Source organism: Mobula hypostoma, chromosome 11, assembly GCF_963921235.1.
Source record: "Mobula hypostoma chromosome 11, sMobHyp1.1, whole genome shotgun sequence".
NCBI classification, from domain to species: domain Eukaryota; kingdom Metazoa; phylum Chordata; class Chondrichthyes; order Myliobatiformes; family Myliobatidae; genus Mobula; species Mobula hypostoma.
The window spans coordinates 76,659,476-76,675,232 of NC_086107.1; positions in this window are offsets into that span (position 1 = coordinate 76,659,476).

The following is a 15,757-nucleotide window of genomic DNA, read 5'->3' on the forward strand; positions in this document are numbered from 1 at the left end:
TAACTGTGTGAAAAGCAGAACACAGTAGTTGTTGGAATTCTGAACAGACAGCATTCAGAGAGGGAAAGCTGAGTTCATGTTACGGGGTGATGACTTTACATCAGTACTGATAGTCCTGATATAAACAGGACTATGAAGTTTTAAACTTAATAATTGATCAGGATTCCTGTCTTCCTGCCTTTTCTTTAATGTTTAGTTTTAGAATGTGCCCTCTGTAGTTTATTTATCCATTTCATAAATAACCACACACAGGAAAGAGTGATTACTTTGTACATTTGAGCTCTGATTATGCAATTATAGTGTGTAATTTGTGTAATCAGTCATTTGTGTCATCAGCCATTGCACTTTGTATGATAACACACTTATTTTCTTCATATCTGAGCTTTATGCATGAAGTTAGAATTGGGTCTCATCCATGGTAGATCCAAACACTCAGCACTAAACTAAATCCCTCTCACCTGAGTGGAAAGCTATTGCACAAAATATGGACAAGGCAGATGTAACCAGGCAGATCGCAGAGGGTGGGGGAGGGATTTCACAACCCTAGAATAACTAACACGCTGAGTTAAAACTGTATCCCAACCATAGAGTCATAGAGAGGTATAGCACAGAAACAGGCCCTTTGGCCCATCTAGTCCATGACAAAACTATTTAGACCGTAAGACATAGGAGGAGAATTACGCCATCTGCTCCGTCTGCTCCGCCATTCAATCATGGCTGATCCTTTTTTTTTGGTAATATAATTTTTATTGAGTTTTCAAAAAGAATACATGAAAAGATAAAATCTACCCTCCCCCCTCCCCTTAACCCCCCCTCCATATATATAGTCCTAGCTAAAAAGAAAGAAAGAGAGAAAAAAGAAAAGAACCACCTGGGTGTTGGAAGGTTTCCACATGCTCCATGGGATTCAAAATAAATTTGGTATAATTATTCGTTACTTTCTCCAAGGGACCAAGGTCTTTATCGGAGCACTTAAATATGCCATCCTATCTTTTGTAAATAAGGGCGCCAAATATTCAAAAATGTTACATATTTATCTCTTAAATTATAAGTAATTTTTTCAAGTGGAATAGAACTAGCCATTTCATTATTCCAACGATCCATACTTAAATACGAATCAGATTTCCAAGTAACTGCTATAGTCTTCTTAGCTACTGCCAATGCAATTTTTATAAATTCTTTCTGATATTTATTCAATTTAAGTTTCAGTTTTATCCCTTCAATATCACCTAATAGAAATAATACAGGGTTATGTGGAAGTTGAGTTCCAGTAATTTGTTCCAATAAGATTCTTAAATTTATCCAAAAGGGTTGAATTTTAAAACAAGACCAAGTAGAATGTAAAAAAGTACCAATTTCTTGATTACACCAAAAACATTTATCAGATAGATTTGAATTTAATCTATTTATTTTTTGTGGTGTAATATATAATTGGTGTAAAAAATTATATTGTACTAATCTAAGTCGAACATTTATTGTATTTGTCATACTGTCCAGACAAAGTCTTGACCAATTTGTTTCATCAATATTAATATTCAAATCTGTTTCCCATTTTTGCTTTGACTTATGGGTTCCTTGTTTAATTGTCTGTTCTTGAATCAAATTATAAATACAAGAAATAAATTTTTTAATTTTCCCTTTTTGAATTAAAATTTCAATTTCATTAAGTTTTGGCAAAAACATTGTTTGACCCAGCTTACCTTTTAAGTAAGCCCTTAATTGAAAGTAACAAAATAAAGTATTATTAGTTATTTTATATTTATCCTTTAATTGTTCAAATGACATCAATATACCCATAAATTTACCCATAAATAATACCCACAAACAATCTCCCATAAATTTAATCCCTTTTTGGTACCAATTATATAAAAGTTGATTGTCCATTGTAAAAGGAATAAGTCTGTTTTGAAACAAAGGTCTCCTTGCTAATAGAGATTTCTGTTTTTCATTATCAACATTTATCTTATTCCATAAATCAATCAAATGTGTTAATATAGGAGATTATTTCTTTTCCCGTATCCATTTAGATTCCCATTTATATATAAAATCTTCAGGTCTATTTTCTCCTATCTTATCTAGTTCTATTTTAATCCATGCTGGTTTTTGATCATCGAAGAAAGATGCAATAAATCTAAGTTGATTTGCTTTATAATAGTTTTTAAAATTTGGAAGTTGTAACCCTCCTAACCCAAATTTACATGTCAATTTTTCCAATGATATTCTTGACACTTTACCTTTCCAAAGAAATTTTCTCACACATTTATTTAACTCTTGAAAAAAATTCTGTGGCAATTGTATTGGTAATGTTTGAAACAAATACTGTAATCTAGGAAATATATTCATTTTTATAACATTGACTCTACCTACTAATGTTATTGGTAGTATCATCCATTTATCAAAATCTTCTTGAATTTTTTTCAACAGTGGTAAATAATTAAATTTATATAAATTCTTTACATCATTATCACGTCTTATACCTAAATACTTTATACCATTTACCGGCCATCTAAATTGGGTTACTAATCGACATTGGCTATAGTCTCCTTTAGTAAGAGGTAAAATTTCACTTTTATCCCAATTTATTTTGTAACCTGATACCTTCCCATATTCATCCAATCTAGAAGATAATTTATGTAACGAATGTTGTGGGTTTGTTAAATAGATCAAAACATCATCGGCAAAAAGATTAATTTTATATTCCTCCTGATTAACTCTAAAACCCATAATATCTGGATCAACATACATCAAAGTTGCTGGTGAACACAGCAGGCCAAGCAGCATCTATAGGAAGAGGCACAGTTGACGTTTCAGGCCGAGACCCTTCGTCAGGACTAACTGAAGGAAGAGTGAGTAAGGGATTTGAAAGCTGGAGGGGGAGGGGGAGATGCAAAATGATAGGAGAAGACAGGAGGGGGAGGGATAGAGCCGAGAGCTGGACAGGTGATAGGCAAAAGGGGATACGAGAGGATCATGGGACAGGAGGTCCGGGAAGAAAGACGGGGGGGGGTGACCCAGAGTATGGGCAAGAGGTATATTAGTAGGGACAGAGGGAGAAAAAGGAGAGTGAGAGAAAGAATGTGTGCATAAAAATGAGTAACAGATGGGGTACGAGGGGGAGGTGGGGCCTTAGCGGAAGTTAGAGAAGTCGATGTTCATGCCATCAGGTTGGAGGCTACCCAGACGGAATATAAGGTGTTGTTCCTCCAACCTGAGGGTGGCTTCATCTTTACAGTAGAGGAGGCCGTGGATAGACATGTCAGAATGGGAATGGGATGTGGAATTAAATCTGGATCAATTCTGATTAGTTCTGCTAATGGCTCTATCGCCAGTACAAATAAAGCAGGTGATAATGGACAACCTTGTCTAGTTGACCTTTTTAACTGGAATGGTGTTGAAATTTGAGAATTTGTCACTACTTTAGCTTTAGAGTTAGAATTTAAAGTTTTAATCCAATTTATAAAAGATGTTCCTAACCCATATTTTTCTAATACTTTAAATAAAAAATCCCATTCTAATCTATCAAATGCTTTTTCTGCATCCAAAGCTACTACTATACTCTTCTCATCCCTTTTTTGTGCCAAATGAATTATACTGAGTAGCCGGGTTACATTATCTGCCAATTGTCTATTTTTAATAAATCCTGTTTGATCCATATGTATTAATTTTGGTAAATATTTAGATAATCTATTCGATAAAATTTTTGCTATTATTTTATAATCCGTATTCAATAAAGAAATAGGCCTGTATGATGTTGGTTTCATAGGGTCTCTGTCTTTTTTTGGCAATACTATTACAATCACTGTTGAAAAAGATTCTGGAAGTTTGTGTATTTTTTCTGCTTGACGTATTAGTTCCATAAAAAGAGGAAATAATAAATCTTTAAATTTTTTATAAAATTCAGGTGGAAAACCATCTTCACCTGGAGATTTATTACTTTGGAGTGATCCTAAAGCTTCTTCAACTTCTTTTAATGTAAAAGGCATATCTAATCCCTTCTGTTCTTCCAAATTCAATTTTGGAAGAGAAATTTGTGATAAAAACCTTTCTATCTCATTAACATCATTTTGGGATTCTGATTGATATAATTCAGAATAGAAATTTTTAAAAGTTTCATTTATTTCAAGAGTTTTATAAGGTATTTTATTTGCCCTTGTTCTAATTGCATTTATTGTTTTGGAAGCTTGTTCTGTTTTCAACTGCCAGGCAAGAATTTTATGTGCTCTCTCACCTAACTCATAATACCTTTGTTTAGTTCTTATCATTGCTTTTTCCATTCTATATGTCTGAAGCGTATTATATTGCAACTTCTTATTGACAAGTTGTCTTCGTTTTTCTTCTGACATATATCTTTGAGATTCTTTTTCTATTTTTGTAATCTCTTTTTCCAATTGATCTAGTTCTGCCATATATTCTTTCTTAATTTTAGATGTATAACTTATTATCTGGCCCCTAAGATATGCTTTCATCGCATCCCATAATATAAATTTATCATCCACTGAATGAAAATTTGTATCCAAAAATAAATTGAATCTGCTTTTTCATAAAATCACAGAAATCTTGACGTTTTAATACTGACCCTTTTTTTAAAATCTCCTCCTCAAACCCAGTTCCCAGCCTTCTCCCCGTAACCTTTGATGCCATCTCCAGTCAAGAACCTATCAATCTCTGCCTTAAATACACCCAGTGACTAGGCCCCAACAGTTGCATGTGCCAACAAATTCCATAAATTCACCACACTTTGGCTAAAGAAATTTCTCTGTATCTCTGTTTTGAAAGGGCACCCCTTTATCCTGAGGCTGTGCCCTCTTGTCCTAGACTCTCCCACCATGGGAAACATCCTTTCCACATTTACTCTGTCTAGGCCTTTCAACATTCGAAAGGTTTCAACAAGATTCTCCCTCATCCTTCTGAATTCCAGCAAGTACAGACCCGGAGCCATTAAACCTTCCTCATATGATAACCTTTTCATTCCTGGAATCATCCTTGTGAACCTCCTCTGGACCCTCTCCAATGCCAGTACATCTTTTCTAAGATGAGAACATAGAACATAGAATAGTACAGCACAGTACTTCGGCCTACAATGTTGTGCCCACCCTCAAACCCTGCCTCCCATATAACCCCTTTCCTTAAATTCCTCCATATACCTGTCTAGTAGTCTCTTAAATTTCACTAGTGTATCTGCCTCCACCACTGACTCAGGCAGTGCATTCCACGCACCAACCACTCTCTGAGTAAAAAACCTTCCTCTAATATTCCCCTTGAACTTCCCACCCCTTACCTTAAAGCCATGCCCTCTTGTATTGAGCAGTGGTGCCCTGGGGAAGAGGCGCTGGCTGTCCACTCTATCTATTCCTCTTAATATCTTGTATACCTCTATCATGTCTCCTCTCATCCTCCATCTCTTCAAACAGTAAAGCCCTATCTCCCTTAATCTCTGATCATAATGCATACTCTCTAAACCAGGCAGCATCCTGGTAAATCTCCTCTGTGCCCGTTCCAATGCTTCCATATCCTTCCTATAGTGAGGCGACCAGAAATGAACACAGTACTCCAAGTGTGGCCTAACCAGAGTTTTACAAAGCTGCATCATTACCCCGCGACTCTTAAACTCTATCCCTCGACTTATGAAAGCTAACACTCCATAAGCTTTCTCAATTACCTTATCTACCTGTGAGGCAGCTTTCAGGGATCTGTGGACATGTACCCCCCAGATCCCTCTGCTCCTCCACACTACCAAGTATCCTGCCATTTACTTTGTACTCTGCCTTGGAGTTTGTCCTTCCAAAGTGTAGCACCTCGCACTTCTCCGGGTTGAACTCCATCTGCCACTTCTCAGCCCACTTCTGCATCCTATAAAGGTCTCTCTGCAATCTTTGACAATCCTCTACACTATCCACAACACCATGAACATTTTGTGTCGTCTGCAAACTTGCCAACCCTTCTACCACCACATCCAGGTTGTTAATAAAAATCACGAAAAGTAGAGGTCCCAGAACCGATCCTTGTGGGACACCACTAGTCACAACTCTCCAATCCGAATGTACTCCCTCCACCACCAACCTCAGCCTTCTGCAGGCAAGCCAATTCTGAATCCACCTGGTCAAACATCCCTGGATCCCATGCCTTCTGACTTTCTGAATAAGCCTACTGTGTGGAACCTTGTCAAGTGCCTTACTAAAATCCATGTAGATCACATGCACTGAACTACCCTCATCTATATGCCTGGTCACCTCCTCAAAGAACTCTATCAGGCTTGTTGGACATGATCTGCCCTTCACAAAGCCATGCTGACTGTCCCTGATCAGACCATGATTCTCTAAATGCCTATAGATCCTATCTCTAAGAATCTTTTCCAACAGCTTTCCCACTACAGACGTAAGGCTCACTGGTCTATAATTACCTGGACTATCTTTACTACCTTTTTCGAACAAGGGGACAACATTTGCCCCCCTCCAATCCTTCGGTACCATTCCCATAGACAACGAGGTCATAAAGATCCTAGCCAGAGGCTCAGCAATCTCAGTGTTTTAACAACTCCAACACCTCCTCTCCCCTAATATCAACTTGCTCCAGAACATCGACCTCACTCATATTGTCCTCACCATCATCAAGTTCCCTCTCATTGGTGAATACCGAAGAGGAGTATTAATTTAGGACCTCGCTCACTTCCACAGCCTCCAGGCACATCTTCCCACCTTTATCTCCAATCGGTCCTACCTTCACTCCTGTCATCCTTTTGTTCTTCACCTAATTGAAGAATGCCTTGGGGTTTTCCTTTACCCTACTCGCCAAGGCCTTCTCATGCCCCCTTCTTGCTCTCCTCAGCCCCTTCTTAAGCTCCTTTCTTGCTACCCTATATTCCTCAATAGAGCCATCTGATCCTTGCTTCCTAAACCTCATGTCCCATGTATACTGCCTTCTTCCACCTGACTAGATTTTCCACCTCACTTGTTACCCATGGTTCCTTCACCCTACCATTCTTTATCTTCCTCACTGGGACAAATTTATCCCTAACATTCTGCAAGAGATCCCTCAACATTGACCACATGCCCATAGTACATTTCCCTGCAAAAATAGCATCCCAATTCACACCCGCAAGTTCGAGCCTTATAGCCTCATAATTTGCCCTTCCCCAATTAAAAATTTTCCTGTCCTCTCTGATTCTATCCTTTTCCATGATAATGCTAAAGGCCAGGGAGCAGTGGTCACTGTCCCCCAGATGCTCATCCACTGAGAGATCTGTGACCTGACCCAGTTCGTTTCCTGATACTAGATCTAGTATGGCATTCCCCCAGTCGGCCTGTCAACATACTGTGACAGGAATCCGTCCTGGACACACTTAACAAAATCTGCCCCGTCTAAACCATTGGAACTAATCAGGTGCCAATCACTAGTGAAATTTAAAGAGACTGCTTGACAGGTATATGGAGGAATTTAAGGTGGGGGGGTTATATGGGAGGTAGGGTTTAAAGGTCGGCACAACATTGTGGGCCAAAGGGCCTGTACTGTGCTGTAGTGTTCTATGTTCTATTATCTATAATATTAGGGAAGTTAAAGTCACCCAAGATAACAACCCTGTTATTTTTGCACCTTTCTAGAATCTGCCTCCCAATCTGCTCCTCGGTATCTCTGTTGCTAACGGGGGCCTATAGAATACTCCCAATAGAGTAACTGCTCCCTTCCTGTTCCTGACTTCGACCATAAGACCATAGGACAAAGGAGCAGAAGTCGGCCATTCGGCCCATTGAGTCTGCTCTGCCATTTTATCATGATCTGATCCATTCTCCCATTTAGTCCCACTCCCCTGCCTTCTCACCATAACCTTTGATGCCCTGGCTACTCAGATACCTATCAATCTCTGCCTTAAATACACCCAATGACTTGGTCTCCACTGCTGCCCATGGCAACAAATTCCATAGATTCACCACCCTCTGACTTCGACCCATATTGACTCAAAAGAAGATCCTGCAACATTACCCACCCTTTCTGTAGCTGTGATAGTATCCCTGACCAGTAATGCCACCCCTCCTCCCCTTTTTCCCCCATCTCTATCCCTTTTAAAGCACTGAAATCCAGGAATATTGAGAATCCATTCCTGCCTGGTGCCAGCCAAGTCTCTGTAATGGCCACTGCATCATAATTCCATGTATGTATCCGAGCTCTCAGTTCATCACCTTCGTTCCTGATGCTTCTTGCATTGAAGTAAATGCACTTTCGCCCTTCTTCCTTACTACCTTTACACCCTTTATTCTGCTTCTCTTTCCTCAAAGCCTCTTTATATGTTAGATCTGGCTTTACTCCATGCACTATACTTGCGGTTGTCGCATGACCTTTAGCCTCCTCCACCTCACTATCTGCTCTAACTCTCTGGTTCCCCTCCCCCTGCAAATCTAGTTTAAACCCCCCGGAGCAGCACCAGCAAAGCTACCTGCAAGGATGTTAGTCCCCCTCCAGCTCAGGTGCAACCAATCCCGTTGGAACAGGTCCCACCTTCCCTGGAACAAGGCCCAATTGTCCAGAAATATGAAGCCCTCCCTCCTACACCAACTCCTTAGCCACGTATTTAGCTGCATTATCTTCCTATTTCTAGCCTCACTAGCACGTGGCACGGGTAGCAATCCTGAGATTTTAATCCTGGAGGTCCTGTCCTTCAACTTTGCACCTAACTCCCTAACTCTCTTTGCAGGACCTCCTGCTCCTTCCTCTATATGTCATTGGTGCCTACATGGACCAAGACATCTGGCTGCTCCCTCTCCTTCCTGAGAATACCGAGAACTCGATCCGAGATATTGCAGACCCTGGCACCAGGGAGGCAACAGACCATCCAGGATTCTCGATCTCTCCCACAGAACCTCATATCTGTCCCCCTAACTATTGAATCCCCTATCATTACTGCTCTCCTCTTTTCCCTCCTTCCCTTCTGAGCTGAGGGTGCCAGAGACGCAACCACTACAACTTGTCCTTGGTAGGTCGTCCCCATCAACAGTATCCAAAACGGTATACTTATTGTTGATAGGAATGACCACAGGGATGCTCTGCTCATTCTGTCTATTCCCCTTCCCTCTCCTGACAGTCACCCAGTTACCTGCCTCCTGACTTTTAGAGGTGACTGTCTCCCTGAAACTCATGTCTATTTTTGCCTCTGCCTCACGAATGATCCGTAGTTCTCCAGATCCAGCTCCAGTTTCCTAACTCGGTTGGTCAGGAGCTATAGCTGGATGCACCTTTTACAGGTGTAGTCATCAGGAGCAACTGTGCTGTCCCTGACTTCCCACATTCTGCATATGGAGCACTCGACTGCCCTAACTGCTGCCTCCATTACCTACTCCTAAGTTAATTAGAGTAATTAAAGGAACTTACCCAGCCTTGCCTCACTGGGAGCAAGCTCGCCCTCAGCCTCCGTTCGCCAAAGCCTCTCGAGCCAAAGCCTTCCTACTCTGTCTCCCACTACCCCATTGCCCGCTCCGTTAATCTGCTCGCTTTTTAAACTCTCCTGCTGTCTCACAGGCCGATCTTCACACGCTTGTGCAGTCGTGCCCTGTTCAAACTGCCGAAGAAATTACCTTCCCCTTCTCAATCTGCTCGCTTTTTAAACTCTCCTGCTGTCTCACAGGCCAACCTTCACGCGCTTGCGCAGTCATGCCCCATTCAAACTGCCGAAGAAATGAGAGGCCCAAAACTGTTCACAATACTCAAGGTGAGGCCTCACCAGTGCCTTACAAAGCCTCAGCATCCTATCCCTGCTCTTGTATTCTAGACCTCTGGAAATGAATGCTAACATGGCGCTCACCTTCCTCACCACCACCTCAACCTGCAAGTTAACCTTCAGGGTGATCTGTACAAGGACTCCCAAGTCCCTCTGCATCTCAGATTCCTGGATTTTCTCCCCGTTTAGAAAATAGTCCACACATTTATTTCTATCAAAGTGCATGACCATGTATTTTCCAACAGTATATTTCATTTGCCATTCTCCTGAACTGTCTAAGTCCTTAGAAACATAGACACATAGAAACATAGAAAACCTACAGCACAATACAGGCCCTTTGGCCCACAGAGTTGTGCCGAACATGTCCCTACCTTAGAAATTACTAGGCTTACCTATAGCCCTCTATTTTACTAAGCTCCATCTACCTATCTAAAAGTCTCTTAAAAGACCCTGTCGTATCTGCCTCCACCACCGTTGCCGGTAGCCCATTCCACGCACTCACCACTCTGAGTAAAAAACTTACCCCTGACATCTCCTCTGTACCTACTCCACAAAACCTTATGCCTGTGTCCTCTTGTGGCAACCATTTCAGCCCTGGGAAAAAGCCTCTGACTATCCACACGATCTATGCCTCTCATCATCTTATACACCTCTATCAGGTCACCTCTCATCCTCCATTGCTCCAAGGAGAAAAGGCCGAGTTCACTCAACCTATTCTCATAAGGCATGCTCCCAAATCCAGGCAACATCCTTGTAAATCTCCTCTGCACCCTTTCTATGGCTTCCACATCCTTCCTGTAGTGAGGTGACCAGAACTGAGCACAGTACTCCAAGTGTGGTCTGACCAGGGTCCTATATAGCTGCAACATTACCTTTCAGCTCCTAAATTCAATTCCACAATTGATGAAGGCCAATACACTGTATGCCTTCTTAACCACAGAGTCAACCTGCGCAGATGCTTTGAGTGTCCTATGGACTCGCACCCCAAGATCTCTCTGATCCTCCACACTGCCAAGAGTCTGACCATTAATACTATATTCTGCCATCATACTTGACCTACCAATATGAACCACTTCACACTTATCTGGGTTGAACCCCATCTGCCATTCCTCAGCCAGTTTTGCATCATGTCAATGTCCCGCTGTAACCTCTGACAGCCCTCCACACTATCCACAACACCTCCAACCTTTGTGTGATCAGCAAACTTACTAACCCATCCCTCCACTTCCTCATCCAAGTCACTTATAAAAATCACAAAGAGTAGGGGTCCCAGAACAGATCCCTGAGGCACTCCACTGGTGACTGACCTCCATGCAGAATATGACCCATCTACAACCACTCTTTGCCTTCTATGGGCAAGCCAGTTCTGGATCCACAAAGCAATGTCCCCTTGGATCGCATGCCTCCTTACTTTCTCAGTAAGCCTGGCATGGGGTACCTTATCAAATGCCTTGCTGAAATCCATATACACTACACCTAATGTTCTTCCTTCGTCAATGTGTTATCCTTCTACATCCAACCCGTTTCCTCAATCTGTCTAAGTCCTTCTGCATCCTACCTTTCTTCATTTAAGCTGTCTACTCCCACCGACCTGCAACCGATCCAAAGGTCTCCATACCCCTACCATTCAAGTACCTATCCCAACTTCTCTAAAATGTTGAAATTGAGTTTGCAAGCACCACTTGTGCTGGTAGCTCATTCCACACTCTTATGATGCTCTGAGTTAATAAGTTTCAACTCATGTTCCCCTTAAACTTTCACCCTGAAGTTGTCCACCTTGTGCTGTAGAGAAATGTCCTCCTTGACCATAGTTTTAAAGGACTTCTTGAAGGTTTGGACAAACCTTTCAGCTCACTCATTTCTTGCTGAGTGGTGAGAAGCTAACTTGAAATGTTTGATTCCATTTTTCTTCATGAATAGTCTGAGTTCTTCTGATGTGTGTTGTGGTCTGTTAGTACTCACAATCTGTTCAGATAAGCCATTTCTGGAGAAGATAGTCCTCAGATGAGAAACAGTCTTTTCTAATGTGGTTGACTTCATTGGTATGACCTTCGGCCACTTTGAATGAGCATCCATAGTAATCAGAAGCATAAAGTCTTTAAATGGCCCAGCAAAGTCAATGTGCACTTTTTGCTATGGTGAAGATGGCCACTCCTACAGGTGTAATGGTGCCTGAAGGGGGGGCATTTTGATTCTGTAGCATCCCGAACAGCCTTTGGTCAAGTCTTCAATCTGTCTATCTATTCCCAGCCACCACATGTAGCTCCAGACAAGACTCTTTACCTTGACTTACCCATATGTTCTTCATGCAGATTTTCTAACACTCTGGTGTGCAATTTAAAGGGAATCAAACACAAGATCTACACACCAGCCTACCTTGACATACAAACAGTTGATCTCGTCTCACTCAGAACTCTGGAAACACAGGATTACCATGAGTTGGCCATCCTTGCATGGTGACATCATTGACTTTTGACAATGTCAGGTCATTCCTTGATTCTCTTTGTATTTCAGAATTTGTTTCTGGCATCTGGCCCACCAATGCTGTGTGGAACACTTCTGCTGGGTCACAGAATGAAGGCTTCTCTTCTTCATTTGCCAACAGTGGAAGATGTGACAAGCCATCAGAGTTGTTGTGTTGTTTGGTACCCTTGAACTCCATATTATAAGAGTGGGCTCCTAGGAAAAGTGTCCAACAGTGCAACTGAGCAGTAGACTTCACTGAGGTTCTCTTCCTGGGATTGAAAATGGACTCAAGGTGGTCATCTGCAGAGATAGAGGTGGAACTCATTATTCCCCACACCAGACTAAGGGCCTTTCGGTCAATCTGTGCAGAGTTGTGTTCTGCACTCATCAGTGATCTTGAAGCAAATGCAATCGGACATTCAGATCCACCTCTCCTAGTGTGTGACAAAAAGGCACCCATCAATTAGTTCACCCATCATTCTTCTAAATTCCAACGAATACAGGCCCAAAGCCTTCAAATGCTTTTCATACTTAAAGCCATTTAATCCTGGAATCATTTTTGTGAACCTCCTTTGAACATTCTCCAGTTTCAGCCCATCCTGTCGAAGGAGCCCAAAATAGCACGCAATTCTCCAAGTGAGGCCCAACCAGTGCTTTATAAAGACTTAACATTATATCTTTGCTTTTATATTCTAATCCTCTTGAAATGAACTTAGATTGGAGTCCTAGATTTCTGTATATTAAAGCACAGCAGATATCTTTATCAATCACTACTCTCTCCAAATCCAACCACTCCATACAGTCAGGTGTCAGGTCTCTCAGTGGAAGAGCATTTTGGAGATTGTGATCACAATTCTATCATCTTTACCATAGCTTTGGAGAGGGATAGGAACAGATAAGTTAGGAAAGCAGTTAATTGGAGTAAGGGGAAACATGAGGCTATCAGGCAGGAACTTGGAAGCATAAATTGGGAACAGATGTTCTCAGGGAAACGTATGGAAGAAATGTGGCAAATGTTCCGGGGATATTTGCGTGGCATTCTACATAGCTACATTCCAATGAGACGGAAAGGATGGTAGGGTACAGGAGCCGTGGTGTACAAGGGCTGTTGTAAATCTAGTCAAGAAGAAAAGAAGAGCTTACAAAAGGTTCAAAAAACTAGGTAATGATAGAGATCTAGAAGATTATAAGGCTAGCTGGAAGGAGCTTAAGAATGAAATTAGGAGAGCCAGAAGGGCCATGAGAAGGCCTTGATGGACAGGATTAAGGAAAACCCCAAGGCATTCTACAAGTATGTGAAGAGCAAGAGGATTATTTTTTGAGACAATAGGACCAATCAAGTGTGACAGTGGAAAAGTGTGTGTGGAACCAGAGGAGATGGCAGAGATACTTAATGAATACTTTGCTTCAGTATTTACTACGAGAAAGGATCTTGGCGATTGTAGGGATGACTTGCAGTGGACTGAAAAGCTTGAGCATTTAGATATTAAGGAAGAGGATGTGCTGGAGCTTTTGGAAAGCATCAAGTTGGATAAGTCACCAGGACCGGATGGGATGTACCCCAGGCTACTGTGGGAAGTGAGGGAGGAGATTGCTGAGCCTTTGGCGATGGTCTTTGCATCATCAATGAGGATGGGAGAGGTTCCGGAGGATCGGAGGGTTGCAGATGCTGTTTCCTTATTCAAGAAAGGGAGTAGGGGTAGCCCAGGAAATTATAGACCAGTGAGTCTTACTTCAGTGGTTGGTCAGTTGATGGAGAAGATCCCGAGAGGCAGGATTTATGAACATTTGGAGAGACATAGTATGATTAGGAATAGTGAGCATGGCTTTTTCAAAGGCAAGTCATCCCTTACGAGCCTGATTGAATTTTTTGAGAATGTGTCTGAACACATTGATGAAGGTAGAGCTGTAGATGTAGTGTACATGGATTTTAGCAAGGCCTTTGATAAGGTACCCCATGCCAGGCTTATTGATAAAGCAAGGAGGCATGGGATCAAAGGGGACATTTCTTTGTGGATCCAGAACTGGCTTACCCACAGAAGGCAAAGAGTGGTTCTAGACGGGTCAAATTCTACATGAAGGCCGGTGACCAGTAGTGTACCTCAGGGATCTGTTCTGGGACCCCTACACTTTGTGATTTTTATAAATGACCTGGCTGAGGAAGTGGCGGGATGGGTTAGTGAATTTGCTGATGACACAAAGGTTGGGGGTGCTGTGGATAGTGTGGAGGGCTGTCAGAGGTTATAACGGGACATAGATAGGATGCAAAGCTGGGCTGAAAAGTGACAGATAGAGTCAATCCAGATAAGTGTGAGGTGGTTCATTTTGGTAGGTCAAATATGATGGCAGAATATAACATTAATGGCAAGACTCTTGGCAGTGTGGAGGATCAGAGGGTTACTACTACTACTAGTACTACTACTACTACTAGTACTACTCAGGCCTAGGGGGCTGGCGTCGGGCACAATGATGGATTCTCCACTTCTCCCTCTCCCTCATCAGTATGTTCAGTTCATCTACAATATCCGCACCGCTGTCTTCTAGGAGCGTGTTGACCATAGTCTTGGGAGGGCGCTCAGGGTTCATCCTCCCATGCTTGGGCTCCCATATGATGATTAGGCTGGCAGGTAGCTCGGGGAGGCGTAGACAGTGCCCTGCTAGTTGCAGTCTTCTCACCTCGATTTTAGTGGTGAGCATCAGTAGTTTGTTATAGAGCTCGACGTTTGTCATGTGCTGCTGCCAACTCACGTCAAGAGCCATCCGGAGCATTCATGTATAGCAACCATTTAGAGACTTCCACGTAGTCTTGGTGAGTGTCCACGTCTCGCATCCATACGTGAGAATGGACTCCATGACTGCTATGAAAATCCTCTTTTTAAGCCCTCTGGTCAGGTTCAAACTTCCAGATTTCCTTCATGTCATTCATAGCCCTCCACGCTAGCGCCTTCCATATCTTTATGTACTTCTCCGAACTCACCATTCTTGACCCGAGGTACTTGTAGTCAAAGACTTTCTTAACGGTATCATTCTTTACGGTCTTGAGAGTACCTTCGTCGCAGTTAAATGCCATGTACTCTGTCTTTTTAGCGTTTAGGTGAAGTCCAACTTTATTGCACTCAAAAATCAGAAAAAAATCAGAGGGTTCTTGGGGTCCAAGTCCATAGGACACTCAAAGCTGATACGCAGGTTGACTCTTCATCAATTGTGGTATTGAGTTTAAGAGCCGAGAGGTAATATTGCGGCTACATAGGACCCTGGTCAGACCCCAGTTGGAGTACTGTGCTCAGTTCTGGTCGCCTCACTACACGAAGGACGTGGAAACATAGAAAGAGTGCAGATGAGATTTACAAAGACGTTGCCTGGATTGGGGAGCATGCCTTATGAGAATAGCTTGAGTGAACTCGTTTTCTCCTTGGAGCGATGGAAGATGAGAGGTGACCTGATAGAGGTGTACAAGATGATGAGAGGCATTGATCGTGTGGATAGTCAGAGGCTTTTTCCAGGGCTGAAATGGCTAGCACGAGAGGGCATAGTTTTAAGGTGCTTGGAAGTAGGTACAGAGGAGATGTCAGGGTAAGTTTTTTA